General features: G+C 42.0%; 1 long non-coding RNA gene across 1 annotated transcript; it reads right to left on the bottom strand.

Moving 5' to 3' along the window:
• Positions 1-1723: 1723 nt before the first annotated feature.
• On the bottom strand, positions 1724-12670 carry LOC138437034 (uncharacterized). The gene is made up of 4 exons (XR_011255737.1): positions 12155-12670; positions 7364-7427; positions 6272-6376; positions 1724-1936 (listed from the first exon to the last, which is right to left on the bottom strand). It is a non-coding gene; the product is annotated as an uncharacterized lncRNA (long non-coding RNA).
• Positions 12671-14672: the final 2002 nt, after the last annotated feature.

Below are 14672 nucleotides of genomic sequence, written 5' to 3'. Positions count from 1 at the left end.
GGAGCCCTAAGAGAGGCGGGTTCAGTCCCTGGGTTGGGACGATCCCCTGGAGGAGGGCCTGGCAGTCCACTCCAGTATTCTTGCCTGGAGAATCCCATGGACAGAGGAGCGTGGCGGGGTACACTCCATAGGGTTACAAAGAGTCCAACATGACTAAAGCAACTTAGCAGGCACCCACCATGCACTAGGGCTTCCCTCATAGCTCAGTTGGTAAAGAATCAGCCTGCAGTGCAGGAGACCTCACTTTGATTCCTGGGTTGGGAAGAACCCCTGGAGAAGGGATAGGCTACCCACTCCAGTATTCTTGGGTTTCCCTTGTGGCTCAGCTGGTAAAGGATCCACTTGCAATGTGAGAGACCTGGGTTTGGTCCCTGGGTTGGGAAGATTCCCTGGAGAAGGAGAAGGCTACCGACTCCAGTATTCTGGCCTGGAGGATTCCATGGACTGTGTAGTCCATGAGGTCACAAAAAGTCAGACGTGACTGCACAGCTTTCACTTTCACCATGCACTGTGGCCATAACTTTTGCAACTTTGAGGTGGAACAGCAAAGCTAGCATGAATTTCTGTTTTCTTTTTTCACAGTTTCACAGATGGAAGATTAACTCTTACTGCAGATCTTAGCGCTGAAAGGACAGGTTTTTTTTTTTCTTTCCTGATTAAGTGGAGAACTATCATCTTGTAACTTAAAGAAAACACTCTTCAGCTTTTCTTTCGTATATTCAAATTCTCAGCATCACTACTCTTATACTTTGAGACTATTACTAAATAGTGAAAGTGAAAGTGAAGTCACTCAGTCGTGTCTGACTATTTGTGACCCCACAGACTGTAGCCTACCAGGCTTCTCCGTCCATGGGATTTTCCAGGCAAGAGTACTGGAGTGGGCTGTCATTTCCTTCTCCAGGGGATCTTCCCGACCCAGGGATTGAACCCAGGTCTCCCGCATTGTAGGCAGATGCTTTTACCGTCTGAGCCACCAGGGAAGTCTTTATTACTAAATAAGTGTGACTTAAATGCAAGCACTGGGATACTTCACAGCCAAGCTGATGACCGAGATCACTACTAGGTGATTATCAGGCAGAGACGCACTGGACAAGGGGATGAATCACGTCCCGGGTGGGACAGAGCAGGTGGGCGCAGGATTTCATCCCACTACTCAGAACAGCCAACAATTTATTTCTGGAATTTTCCATTCAGCTTTTCATACCACTATTAACTTCAGGTGACTAAAGCTTCAGAAAGCAAAACTGTGGATAATAGGGGACTATACTTTGGGGTTGAGATTAACATTCTCTGCTAGTTCAGTTTCTTTCCTGCTGAATGTTATTCAATAGCTAGAGCAAACAAACAAAAACAAAACATAGTGGAACATATTTTAAGGTTTTCTTGAGAGTTGTGCATTTTTCAGGTTGATATCCCCTGAGTGCTAAGGAGGTGAGCTCTGGTTATTTTTAAAAAAAAAAACCTTAATTCTTAAAGCAGTATATATGTATGTGTGTATATATATACACACATATACATTTGGCCATGCCACATGGCATGTGTAGTTCACCTGACCAGGGTCTGAACTCACACCTCCTGCAATAGAAGCATGGAATCTTAATCACTGGACCATCAGGGATGTCTTGAATTCTTGAAGCAGTCTTTCATTGTACCATTTTATTTTGTAATGTATCATGACTCTTATTTTTTTAATTTTATTTTCAGTTTAAAACATTTTCACTGATTTTATTTTTATTTCATCATATTGTTTCATAGAACTCAGTACAGGAATACTAGACATAAAGTTCCATGAGTTTTGACAACTGCATGTACCTGTGTGGACGAACAACGCTGTCTGCCATTTCAGGAAACAAAGAATGTTGCTTGCCATTCAGGTAAACAACCAATTACGCCCTGCATCAAGTCATCAGCCACTGCAGTCCCCCTAGTCAGCATCCTGAGGGGATTTCAGAATGAAGATAGACTAAGCACTGGCTCCAGACAGTTAAAATGCATATCAAAGCAATAATTACAACTCAGACTCTTGTGGCTTTCCATACATAGAAAAGCACTAAAATCATTAACCTGAGATGTCAACTCAAACAACTTTTGTGTGTGTGTGTGTGGCATTAACAGTAATCTTTTGCTGTTTGACTACACATTTGTTTCTGTTTTTTTCCAGGAAAAATTCCTATATATTCCGGCTCCTCCCTTACATCTTTGAAACGATTCCTCGGAACTATGTGAGAGGCTGGTTCTCAGGCTGTATAGTCCTCAGTAATGTCCCCAAATAAAACATAATTCTGAATTTTTCAGTTGTGCATCATTTTCAGTTGGCACCTGGGTAACACCAATCAAGATATAGGGCATTTTCATCACTCTGGAAAGTTCCATTGTGTCCTTTTTCAATCAATCTTCACTCCAGCCTAACTTCAGGTAACCGCTGTTAGGATTTCTATTACTGTAAGTTAGATGGATACACTTGCTTTGAACCAGTGTAAATGGAATTGTGCATTACGTACTCTCCTTTTTGTGTCTGGATTCTTTTGCTCAGCATAATGTCATGGAAATGACAAGCCTCTTGCTTGCATTGTTCGTGTATCAGTAGTTTGCTCCCTTTTTTACTTTTTTTAAATTGTGGTAAAATTTACCATTTAACTGTTTCTAAGTATGCAATTCAGTACATTCACAGTGTGATGTGGTCTTGCTAGGTGGTGCAGTGGTAAAGAATTCGCCAAGTGATGTAGGAGACACAGGTTTGATCCCAGGGTCCGGAAGATTTCCTGAAGGAAGAAATAGCAACCCACTCCAGTATTCTTGCCTGGAAAAATCCCATGGACAGAGGAGCCTGGCGGGCTACATTCCATAGGTTCACAAAGAGTTGGACATGACTGAGCAGGCACGCACACATGTGATGAAACCATCACCACCCTCTACTTTCAGAAGTTTTTCAACAACCCAAACTGAAACTCTATATCCATTAAATAATAACTCCCTATTTCCCAGCCTCTATTAGTAAGCACTATTCTACTTTCTGCATTAATTTGTCTATTTTAGGTACTTCATTTCAGAGAAGGCAATGGCACCCCACTCCAGTACTCTTGCCTGGAAAATCCCATGGATGGAGGAGCCTGGTAGGCTGCAGTCCGTGGGGTCGCTAAGAGTTGGACACGACTTCACGACTTCACTTTCACTTTTCACTTTCATGCATTAGAGAAGGAAATGGCAACCCACTCCAGTGTTCTTGCCTGGAGAATCCCAGGGACGGCAGAGCCTGGTGGGCTGCCGTCTATGGGGTTGCACAGAGTCGGACATGACTGAAGCCACTTAGCAGCAGCAGCAGCAGCAGCAGCGGCAGGTACCTCATTTAAGTGGATCCCAGTCATTATATGACTTTTTAAATACCTCAAACAATATAATTATGCCTTTAAATAAAAACCTGCATATGTACACATATGAAAAAAGTTGGAAGTGGAATTTCTAACATGTCTAAAAATCTTATAAAGGAAGAGTTTCAGTAGGTTTTAAATATACTTGTTAAAAATAAGAATTTGACAATATTCAGTTAATTTCCAAGAATAGCTGTTGACTTTAGGGAAAATGGAAAACTTTCCTAACCAGATTCAGCAAAACATTTACATAATTGTTAGTAGGACTGAAAAATAAGTACTATGATTTAGCAAACTTAAGTGAAGTCGCTCAGTTGTGTCTGACTGTTTGCAACCCCATGAACTATAGCCTGCCAGGCTTCTTTGTCCAGGGGATTTTCCAGGCAAGAATACTGGAATGGGTTGCCATTTCCTTCTCCTTGGTAAGTTTAGCCAATAATGTATTTCTACATATTGTTTTGAAGTAGTTTTTAGCTTTGATAGAATTTGAAGAACATATTAGGAAAAAATGAACTCAGAACTAGACTTTGTTTCATTGCAAAGTGTCAAATAAAAAGTCACATTTGTGGGGAATTCCCTGATGATCCAGTGGCTAGGACGCCATGCTTTCACTGCTGAGGGCCCAGGTTCAATCCCTGGTTGGGTAACTAAAATCCTATAGGTCAAAAAACCAAAAAATAAAAACAAAACAACTGGGCATATTCAAATATATTGCTTTTATTAATATTATTATCCCTAATAATATTTTTCATAAGAGCAAAACTTTTGTATCAATAATAGCTAAAATAAATATTTCTGATCTACCTGATTTAGCTTGGTGTTTGTAGGTATATTGTTAAAAGTTGGTAAATATAGATATATTAGGAGTAAATGCTAAAGCTTTTTAAACTCATATATTAAAAATACTATTTAATGTGTAATTGATAAAAATTATTAATGAGATATTTTACATTCTCTTTTTTCATAGCGTCTGTAAAATCCAGAGCATATCCTACACTTAAATACCTTTTAGTTAGAAAGACCCACATCTCAAGGGCTCACATTATGGTAATTTATTGGACAGGATAACTCTAGAGAGCTTTAGTTATTATTTAACTTCCTAGTTCTCAATATCATTTCTAACTTTGCCTGTTTCATTCTGGACTAGATTGTTGAAAACAGGCAAATGTAAGATATTTTTCCAGCAATTTTTCAAAAGAAACAACAAAAATCAGGAAGAAACAATCTGTTGAGAATAATATATCCCTTTGTATGTAGGAGTTAAAAGTCTAGAGTTTTTAGACCTTTGCATTTAGAATTTCATCCTTCTTCACCAAGTAGAACCTACACTAGGAAAATCTTAGTCTGGGTGCAGTAATTTCTATTTACCCATTTCCAAAGTTGGATTTTAGAGAGAACCCTTCTACACTGCTGGTGGAAATGTAGATTGATGCAGCCACTATGGAAAACAGCATGGAGGCTCCTCAATAAACTAAAAAGAGTTGCTATATGATCTAACAATCCCACTCCTAGGCGTATATTTGGACAAAACTATAGTTCAAAAAGCTACACGCACCCCTATGATCATAGCAGCACCATTTACAATAGCCAAGACACGGAAACGACATAAATGTCCATCAACAGGTGAATGGATAAAGAAGTTGTGGTGTGTATCTATAATGGAATATTTCTCAGTCATAAAAAAGAAATAATGCCATTTACAGCGACATGAATGGACCCAGAGATTATTATACTACACAATGTAAGTCAGAAAGAGAAAGACAAGTATCATATGACATTGCTTATATGTGGAATCTAAAATATGACACAAATCAATCTATCTATGAAACAGAACCAGGGGCTCAATCTATTGAAAATAGATTTGTGGTTACCAAGAGTGTGGGAGGTAAAAGAGGGTTGGACTGGGAATTTTGGATTAACAGATGCAAACTGGTATACACAGAATGGATAAACAACAAGGTCCTACAGTATAGCTCACTGCTGCTGCTGTTAAGTCGCTGTCCGACTCTGTGCGACCCCATAGACGGAAGCCCACCAGGCTCCCCTGTCCCTGGGATTCTCCAGGCAAGAACACTGGAGTGGGTTGCTGTTTACTTCTCCAATGCATGAAAGTGAAAAGTGAAAGTGAAGTCACTCAGTTGTGTCCGACTCAGCGACCCCATGGACTGCAGCCTACCAGGCTCCTCCATCCATGGGATTTTCCAGGCAAGAGTATTGGAGTGGGGTGCCATTGCCTTCTCCAGTATAGCTCACTATCCTGTGATAAACCATAATGGAAAAGAATATGAAAAAGAATGTATATATATATACTTAGATATATAAAACAGAGTTGCTGCTGTACAGTAGCAATTAATAAAACATTGTAATTCAACTATACTTCAATTAAAAAATTAAAAAAAAAACAGGACACATATGAATTTATCTGTGAAATAGACTCACAGACACAGAAAACAGACTTGTGGTTGCCAAGGGGGAGGGGGCAGTGGATGGTTTGCAAACTGTCATATAGATAATGGATAAACAACAAAGTCCTACTGTATAGCACAGGAAACTATATTTAATATCCTGTAATAAACCATGATGGAAAAGGAAAAAAGTAGGATTTTAGATAAATATGCTGTTTACCAAAATTATGGTATTTTAGCCACTACTCACTGCTATTGATGTGTCTCAATTTAACCACGTGAATGTCAGGTACTCATTTTATTTTAACAGTTTATCACTTGAACCGCATTGTGCCTGTCAAGGTTGTATATAGTATTTAAACAACACAGATGCAATCTAATGTAGCCTTATTCTCACGCTTAAGGTAAATGTAGTAGATAAAGTCTAAGAAAGCCAATTATGAAGCTAATTTCTATAAACATAGCTCAGGCAAATAAAGGCCTCAGGTAAGAACTCACCTTGAAATTAGTCAGAAGAGGTACAGGCCCAAGAGATTGATGCAAATTGGCTTGGTTGATGCAAACACAGGCTACAGACGAATCACTCCTATTTGTTTATTAAGCCTGGAGGACAGTAGAAGATTTTGGCTCTGGTTTTACTTTTATCTATGAGATTTACTATTGTTAAGAAAAAATTATAGAAAACTGTTCATTGTGAAGCCAGTTGTGCATTTTAGAGCTTTTAGAAAGCATCATGGTTCCCTAGACCAGTCTCCTGCATTTTGAGGAAACCGAGGCCTGAGGTGTGTGGTTTGAGCTGATTCCCAGGTATTTTCACTTCCTACCCTGTGCTCTCCCACTAAGCAACTGAAGGCCAGCAATGAGCAACATTCAAAGGAAACACACAAGTGGCAATAACACATGAAAAGCTTATAATTTTTTAAAAAGCTCACAATTAAAGGAAATACACATAAAAAACCAGAAAATATCATTCTTCATTTAACAAATTGGCAAAGATACAAACTTATAACAAGGCTTTTGAGACTTTTGAGAAATGGAAACAATTACTCAGTTGACATGCCTGAAATTTCACAAGTAGAGATTTACTTCTTTGGCTTAAACTTTCGCCTTGTTAAATGTTGAAAAAGAAGTAAACTGTTATGCTTTACTAATTACAGATACCCCAAGAAGAATGACTCCTTCAAATTCTTTCCTGGGAACAGATTAGGGTAAAGGAAAAAGTAAAGCTGCCATAGGTCTCAGTGCCTTATGAGTGCAAAGGTGATTGTGTACAAAAGTTCTGGAGACAGAGGCAAATGGTCTTTCTCACAGTTTACTGATGGCTGCCTCAGATAACACATTGAGTCGCTAAGGAGATAGGTTCAAGATGTTAGAGTCGTTTGAAGAAGAGCTTCCAGGGGAAAAAAAATCATTTGATCTTCTTCTTTCACTCTTTATCGCTGGCATTTTGGTTTGGGGTTTATTTGGGAGTCTTCTTCTTTTTTGCCTTTTTAAAATGTAATTTGAACAGAGAGGTTCTGTGTCTTAGAGACGCTCACTAGAAGCTGGAGATGAATGGTGAAGGTATCACTTCCAAAGTTGTTTACTTACCCAAACCTGCCAAAGGAAGACTGTAGTAGGCTCACAACAATGCTGCTAGATAAGTGGGTGCCTTCTGGCCACGTATCCAAATGGCAAAAATGGAAAAAAAAAAAAAGGCATCTGTCTTAGTTCCTTTAGATTTATGATCCTTGAATAAAATTTTTATACAAACCTTGCCTCATTCCAAAATGGGCCTGAGTCAGCTTGAAAACTACCAGCCACTAAGTTCAACCCAGGATTCCCACTTGCAGGCTGTGTGTGCTTAGTTGCTCAGTCATGTCTGGCTCTTTGCAAGCCCATGGACTGCAGCCCACCAGGCTCCTCTGTCCTTGGGGATTCTTCAGGTAAGAATGCTAGAATGGGTTGCCAGGCCCTCCTCTTGGGGATCTTCCTGACCCAGGGATCGAACCCAGGTCTCACACATTGCAGGCAGATTCTTTACCATCTGAGCCACCAGGGGAGAGTTTGCCAAAGGTCTATAGGTTTTGAGGTTTTTGTTTGCTTCAGTTCTTCCATTATGTTATTTCATAGCAGATCAAGCCAACTAAGTTTATTAGGATTATGAACACTTTTATATTTGGCTGATAGTTTATTGTTTACAAAGGATTTTAAAATCCTGTTTCACTTGACTCAACAATCTTGTAAGCTAAGGAGGCAGGGTCTTATCAGTTGGCAGGTGAGGAAACTGACCCAGAGAGATGTTGTGGGGAGGGAGGTGGGAGGGGGGGGTCATGTTTGGGAACGCATGTAAGAATTAAAGATTTTAAAATTAAAATAAAAAAAATTAAAATAAAATAAAATAAAATAAAAATGTTAAAAAAAGGACATAAGAAAAAAAATGTAAAAAAAAAAAAAAAGAAAATGAATGCTCTAACTTCAAAGCTGTTAAGTGGCAGGTAGAACTAAGGTTTAAGCCCAGGCTCTCATCCCAAACCTCTTGTTCTCACACTGTCTCTCAATAAAGCAAAGGGGGAAAAAAAAATCTTCATTCCATTTTGGGTGATGAATCCCTGCCAACTTTGTTGCGTGAAATTAACCCCTTTTAAGTGTTCCCCAGCTCTTCCTGCCTCAGGCAAGACCCTGAATATGTTTCTCTTGTCTTCTACTCTGGTACCCTTTGGCACCATGGCCCCCTTGCTGAGCCCATCACTCCACAGGCATCATCTGGTCTCTGCTGGGACCCTAGCAGCAGAGCAAGCAGGCTGCCCATCAAAATCTAAGGACTCTCTTTTCTGTAGAAAAGAGATGTAGCCAAGACATGCCTGCCCAGACAGAGAGCATACTGCCCCCAGGCTCCCTTGCTCCTGGTTAAGCTGACAAAGCTCCGACCAATGGAACAAGAGTAAGGGTGATGTGGGAAAGTTCCGTCTCCCTTACTCAAGAGGAAATTCTTGGTCTTGGACTTTCCCTCCTCACTCTTCCTTTTGGCTTACTTGGTAAGTAAGTAATGATGAGCCTGACCTTGAAAGCTACATATAAAGGACATCAGTGCCCCCACCAACACAGGTCCCCGAGTGTTTCCGTGGAGAACTGTGCATTCACTTGGAATTCCCAGCTTGGACCGTCATGTGGCAGAGTAGCCAACTTTAAGGAGAAGGCAATGGCAACCCACTCCAGTACTCTTGCCTGGAGAATCCCAGGGATGGGGGAGCCTGGTGGGGTCCTCTATGGGGTCGCACAGAGGCGGACACGACTGAAGCAACTTAGCAGCAGCAGCAGCGGCAGCCAACTTCAAAGTAGTTTGAACCACTGGATTTTGGAGTCTCCTTATTAATAGATGTTATGTTTTTACTCCACTGAAGGCACTTTGGCTATTATCCCTTGACTGGTCTTCCCTTAATTGCTTCATCATGGCTATATGAAAGCTCTTGTTCACTGTACATCAATACCAGGCTATAATGTTTAATGAGACATTGCAGACAATTTGGGGACAAAGGAAGGAATCACTGTGAGACACCAGCCTAGCAGATCAGTCTTCAGCGCCTGCATCAGCCCCACCTTGCTTTGCTTTATTGCTTTCCCTTCTAGGCTCCACCCTGTAATGAAAGCGCTTTGAGTCTTTCTTTATCTGATGTAAGGATGGTCAATAGTGGAATATCAATTTCCTTTATGGGAAATCTCCCTGACAGAGGGAAAAACCCAATGGCAAATAATGTGATGTCAGTGTATTTCTCAATGTCTGTGTTATTTAGTCATAAATTATATCCCTTATCCTCGAGAAGGGAATGGCTCTCCACTCCAGTATTCTTGCCTGGAGAATCCTATGGACAGAGGAGCCTGGCGAACTATAGTCTATGGGGTTACCCCTTATGAGGTCCGTGTCAGCCTAAACTAAGTCCAATCTATTCTTTCTCAGTCTCTCTCCATTAAGAGTTCAAAACATTCTGGGGTCCGATCTCACATCAAGTTACCTTGTTACACTTTGTTGTGACATTTTGCTTTTTCTGAACTCTGAAGATATTTATTTCCACTTTGCGAATCATAAAATATACCAGAATGACTTGGAGATAATTTGGTACAACTCTTATGTTCTGTTTGGCTCAAGTCCATCCCAAACCAAGAAATCCATTCATCACTCTAATATACTCCTTGTAAGCACCCTGCACTTAAGCTCTAAATGGATAAAAAATATTTAATAAAATTTAATACAAGTTTCGGAGAAGGCAATGGCACCCCACTCCAGTACTCTTGCCTGGAGAATCCCATAGACGGAGGAGCCTGGTAGGCTGCAGTTCATGGGGTCACTAAGAGTTGGACACGACTGAGCGACTTCACTTTTTTCACTTTTCACTTTCATGCATTGGAGAAGGAAATGGCAACCCACTCCAGTGTTCTTGCCTGGAGAATCCCAGGGACGGGGGAGCCTGGTGGGCTTCCGTCTATGGGGTCGCACAGAATCGGACACGACTGAAGCAACTTAGCAGCAGCAATACAAGTTTAATAAAATCGAAGGGTAGTACCATCAGAAATGGGTAATGATACCACTTTCTTTTCTAGATGGAGAAACTGTCTCAGCAGACAAACCCCAGGACTGTTTCACTGCTCTTGGCTAGCTAACATTGGACTCGTTGACACAATCTGCTAAAGAGAGAGAGAATTAGGGTGTGCTGAGGACAGGCTAGAAAGACAAGAAAGCATGTAGACACAAGTCAGACTCTTTTCCTGACCTCACCCCTCAGATAATTTACTCCTCTTCAGAAAGAGTGGGTGAGCTAAGGAGGAAGAAAAGGTGGAGGCTCACTCTCCACTCTCTCAAAAGATTGTAGATGCTACTTGAGGGAAGAAGAAAGGAACGCAGGGAGAGGAAGAAAATGGTTCCTCAAATATTAGCTATTTTCACCTTTTCCCTTCTATATGATGCTGTGGTTTCTAAGAAGAGAAATGATGATAGACTTCAGGCTCTCTGCATGAGTAGCTTCAAAGAAATCTGGGGTGATAAAGAGAACTGGAGGGGAAGCCACAGCAGAGGAGAGATTTCAACAGGTCTGTGTGGACTGTGTGTGTCTTCAGTTGTGTCTGACTCTCTGAGACTCCGTCCATGGAATTCTCCAGGCAAGAGTACTGGAGTGCCACTTCCTCTCCCAGGGATTGAACCCCAGTCCCCTGTGTCTCCTGCACTGAAGGCGGATTCCTTACCACTGAGCCACCAGAGAAGCCCCTGGTCTATGCAAGACAGCAAATGGATGAAGAGAGGCTAAATGCAGTTTGGAAAGAGTTACAGCATGGAGTATGGGCCAGCGGGATACAGCTCTGGAGAAAGCAGAATATGCCTTGAAGAACCTAGGGGAGATGGCTTGGAAATGCCAGGTAGGAAGAGGAAGTAAGACAGAGAGCTGGAGAGACCAGAATCCATTCCCATCTGCACGATGGACAGACAGCCCTGCCCCCCTGCCTCCCCGGCACCACACAGCCACACCTGGCAAGAAGTGTTTCTCTCTCCACCCAACCCTGACACTAAGTAGAGGGGTCCCTCTAATGGAATGGCTTTGTAATAGTAGAACAAAGCCCCCCCACCCCACCCCCAGCATTGGCATTAGGAGCTCCAGCCTGGTCCTCAGCTGTTTGCGTTTAAGAGAAGCCATCACCAACTTTGCATGCATAGGCAGATTTATGAAGAAAACTCGGAAACAGAAGAGACCATGATGGAAACAAATGAATTTAGACTAAAGAGAAAGAAAATATGACAGAAAGGTTATGAGATATGGAGGATCAATCCAAGTGGCCCATCACCTGACTCGAAATGGAAAACAGAGAAAAGAAAACGATAAAAACAAATAATATAAGCATTTTCCAGCTCCGAAAGACGTAAAGGAAGGAAGAAGGGAGGGAGGGAAGGAGGAAGGAAACTCGTACTGTTCTGAAGCAAACTCGTAGAAATTCTGAAGACTAAATATAGAGAGGAGCACTAAAGTTTGAAAGAATAGAGAAAACGGACTCAAGCAAAAGCAAAAACAGATAATCTGTTAAGAAACGAAAATCAAATTTACCTGGTATTTCTTGTCAGTGTGGTTGGATGCTAGAATACTGAGAAACAAGGCCTTTAAAATTAAGAGGAAAAAATTTTTTCCCCTTGGCTGCACTGTGTAACATGTTGGATCTTAGTTCCCTGACCAGGGATTGAACCCATGTCCCCTGCATTGGGAGCATGGAGTCTTAACCACTGGACCACCAGGAAGTTTATGGGAAGATATTTCTAACACAGAATTCTATACACACCTAAGATGTTAATCAAATGAGAGTTAATATATATACATTTTTTTTGCATGCCAACATTTAGGAAAAAAGGGAATGTAGTCATACCTTTCCGTTCCGATGTGCAGTGAGCAGTACTATACGATCCTCTATGGTACTCCTCGGAGAAGGCAACGGCGACCCACTCCAGTACTCTTGCCTGGAAAATCCCATGGACGGAGGAGCCTGGAAGGCTGCGGTCCATGGGGTCGCTGAGGGTAGGACACGACTGAAGCGACTTAGCAGCATGGTACTCCTGGTGAGATCACCTGACCTTTAACTTTCACTCTCTCCGAAGCAGGTGTGGTGGATTAAAATTTCCATAAACTTTCCCCTCCCCTTCTTTTCTTTCCCCTCCTTTTCTTTCATTTAGGAAACATCGATTGCAGGCGGCCAGCGGAGTCAAGGCAGAGGACACAGCAGAAGAGAATTCGAAGGGATCTTCATCTTATTCAGAATCCGAGTCTGAGTTCTCACAGTGGTCCCCAAGGCCTGCCTTGACTGCATATTGTATTTGAACTTTCAGAATTAATCTACAGAGAGGAATGGGAAACAAGTCTAATTGCAACACTAACTGCAGAACACAGCAGAACCAAGCGATCAACCCCAATGCTGCAAATTACAGCAGACGGAAGTTAAATAGAGGGAGGAGAGATGATGGTGTGATAAGCGTCTCTCACCTTATGAGCTGAGAGTAGTTGACTGATTAAAAAATCAATTAAAGGTCTAAAGGTATCATCCAGCAGAGGAACTAAATCACACTGAATCTATTTGGAAGGGAAAGAAGGTGGAAATGAGGAGTCAAAGTGATCAAAATCTTCAGTCAACAGACAAAAACAAAGTAATAATAGCAATTCAGCTTAAAATCAATACTTTAGTATTGAATAATGCCACGTTATTACTACCTTATGAGTTTACTTAACAAAGGCATGAATGCTATGAACTTGTGTTAAAGCATTGTGGTGTCTCTCTTCAAAGGTGGCCCCCAGCACAGCAGCCTTCTGTGTTTCCCCTGCCACACTGAACGTGGGCTGGCCCTGGGATTCACTTTAACCAGCAGAAAGTGGCAGAAGTGACAGCCTACCTATTCTGGGCCGAGGCTTTAGGAAGGCCTGGTAACTTATGCTCTTGTGCATTTTGCAGCCTTGAGCAAGTGTGTATTAATAGGAGGCCTGCTGGAGGTATTTTGTGGAGAGCTCACCAGGAGAAAGGACCTGGTGTTAAGGGGTGGAGAGAGAGGCCCACCTGAGCCCAGCCTCCCAGCCAGACCTGTGAGTGGAACCATCTGGATGGTCTAGTCCCACCGCTGTCTGACTGCACCAGCCAGATGCCCCACAGGAAACCAGTGAAACTGACATTCTGCTGGGCTCCAGCTCACCCACAGGATTGAGATAATAAAATGGCTTTTGCTTTCAGCCGCTAAGTTTTGGGGTGGTTTGTTAGGCAGCAAAAGATAACTGAGACAAGCACTTTTAATCTTCTTCGCTCAGGTCCCGCACTTCCTGCTCGAGTTCCAGAGTATCAATCCCCAAATTCCAAGAACTGAAGAGGGAGAGGGTGAGGAGGAGAGATAGGAGGACAGACAGGAAAGCAAGATGTACAGTTGTTGCAGGGGAGAAGTGGAAGCCAAAAGGCCCCCAAGGAAAGGGAGTCAGAGGAGCTTTATACTTGCAAATGTCCAAATTCAAATTTTAAGGTTGTGTGTGTGTTTGTGTGTGTGTGTGTGTGTGTGTGTGTGTACCACTGCTATTAAATTCTCTTTCAATGTTTTGTAAAGACTGTGACCCACAAAGTGCTTTGTGCATGCGTGCTCAGTTGCTTCAGTTGTGTCCAGCTCTTTGTGACCCCAAGGCCATAGCCTGCCAGACTCCTCTATCCATGGGATTCTCCAGGCAAGAATACTGGAGTGGCTTGCCATGCCCTCTTCCAGGGAATCTTCCTGACCCAGGGACTGAACCTGCAATTCCTGCTTTGCAGGCAGATTTTTTATTGCTGAGTCACTGGGGAGGCCCATAAATTGCGTTATACAAGCTGAATTTTTTTGAAAAAATTAAGGAGCTGATTTATTTCTGGACACCTCCTAGGAAAAAAAAAAATCAGAATTCCAAGGAGAAGCCTTATTTAGCCCCTTCCCTGTGATTCACTCAACCCAGGGATTTGCCTTAAGCATCAAATTATGAACAGACATGACCTGTACTGCTCCTGAGTAGAAGATTCTAGGAGCACTGTAAGCTTCCCCCAGGCCTACTGTTCTGTGTCCTCAGTCAGCAGGGCATAGCCCCTATGGAAGCTTCTCCTTTAGCCTGGATCCCTGAACCAGGAGATAAAGGAGTCCATTATCAACCCAATACCTGGAGCAGACCAAAACAGCCAAACTACAGCCACCACCAGTACCATGAGCAGGAAATAAATATGTAGTGTTGTAAGCTACTAAGATTCTGAGGTTGTTACACAGCATAATCTAATGAAAGCCAGCTAATGAGAATCCCAAACTCTAAAAACTTTCAGAGAGGAAGAAAGAAATTTGGTAACTTACAAAGGGTCCAAAGTCGACAATGTCAGACTTTAAGATCAGCAAGGTACTGCA

Source organism: Ovis canadensis, chromosome 3 (genome assembly GCF_042477335.2).
Source record: "Ovis canadensis isolate MfBH-ARS-UI-01 breed Bighorn chromosome 3, ARS-UI_OviCan_v2, whole genome shotgun sequence".
In the NCBI taxonomy this organism is placed as follows: Eukaryota; Metazoa; Chordata; class Mammalia; order Artiodactyla; family Bovidae; genus Ovis; species Ovis canadensis.
Note: the sequence above shows the minus strand (reverse complement) of the source record. Positions and strands in the feature narration are given on the sequence as shown.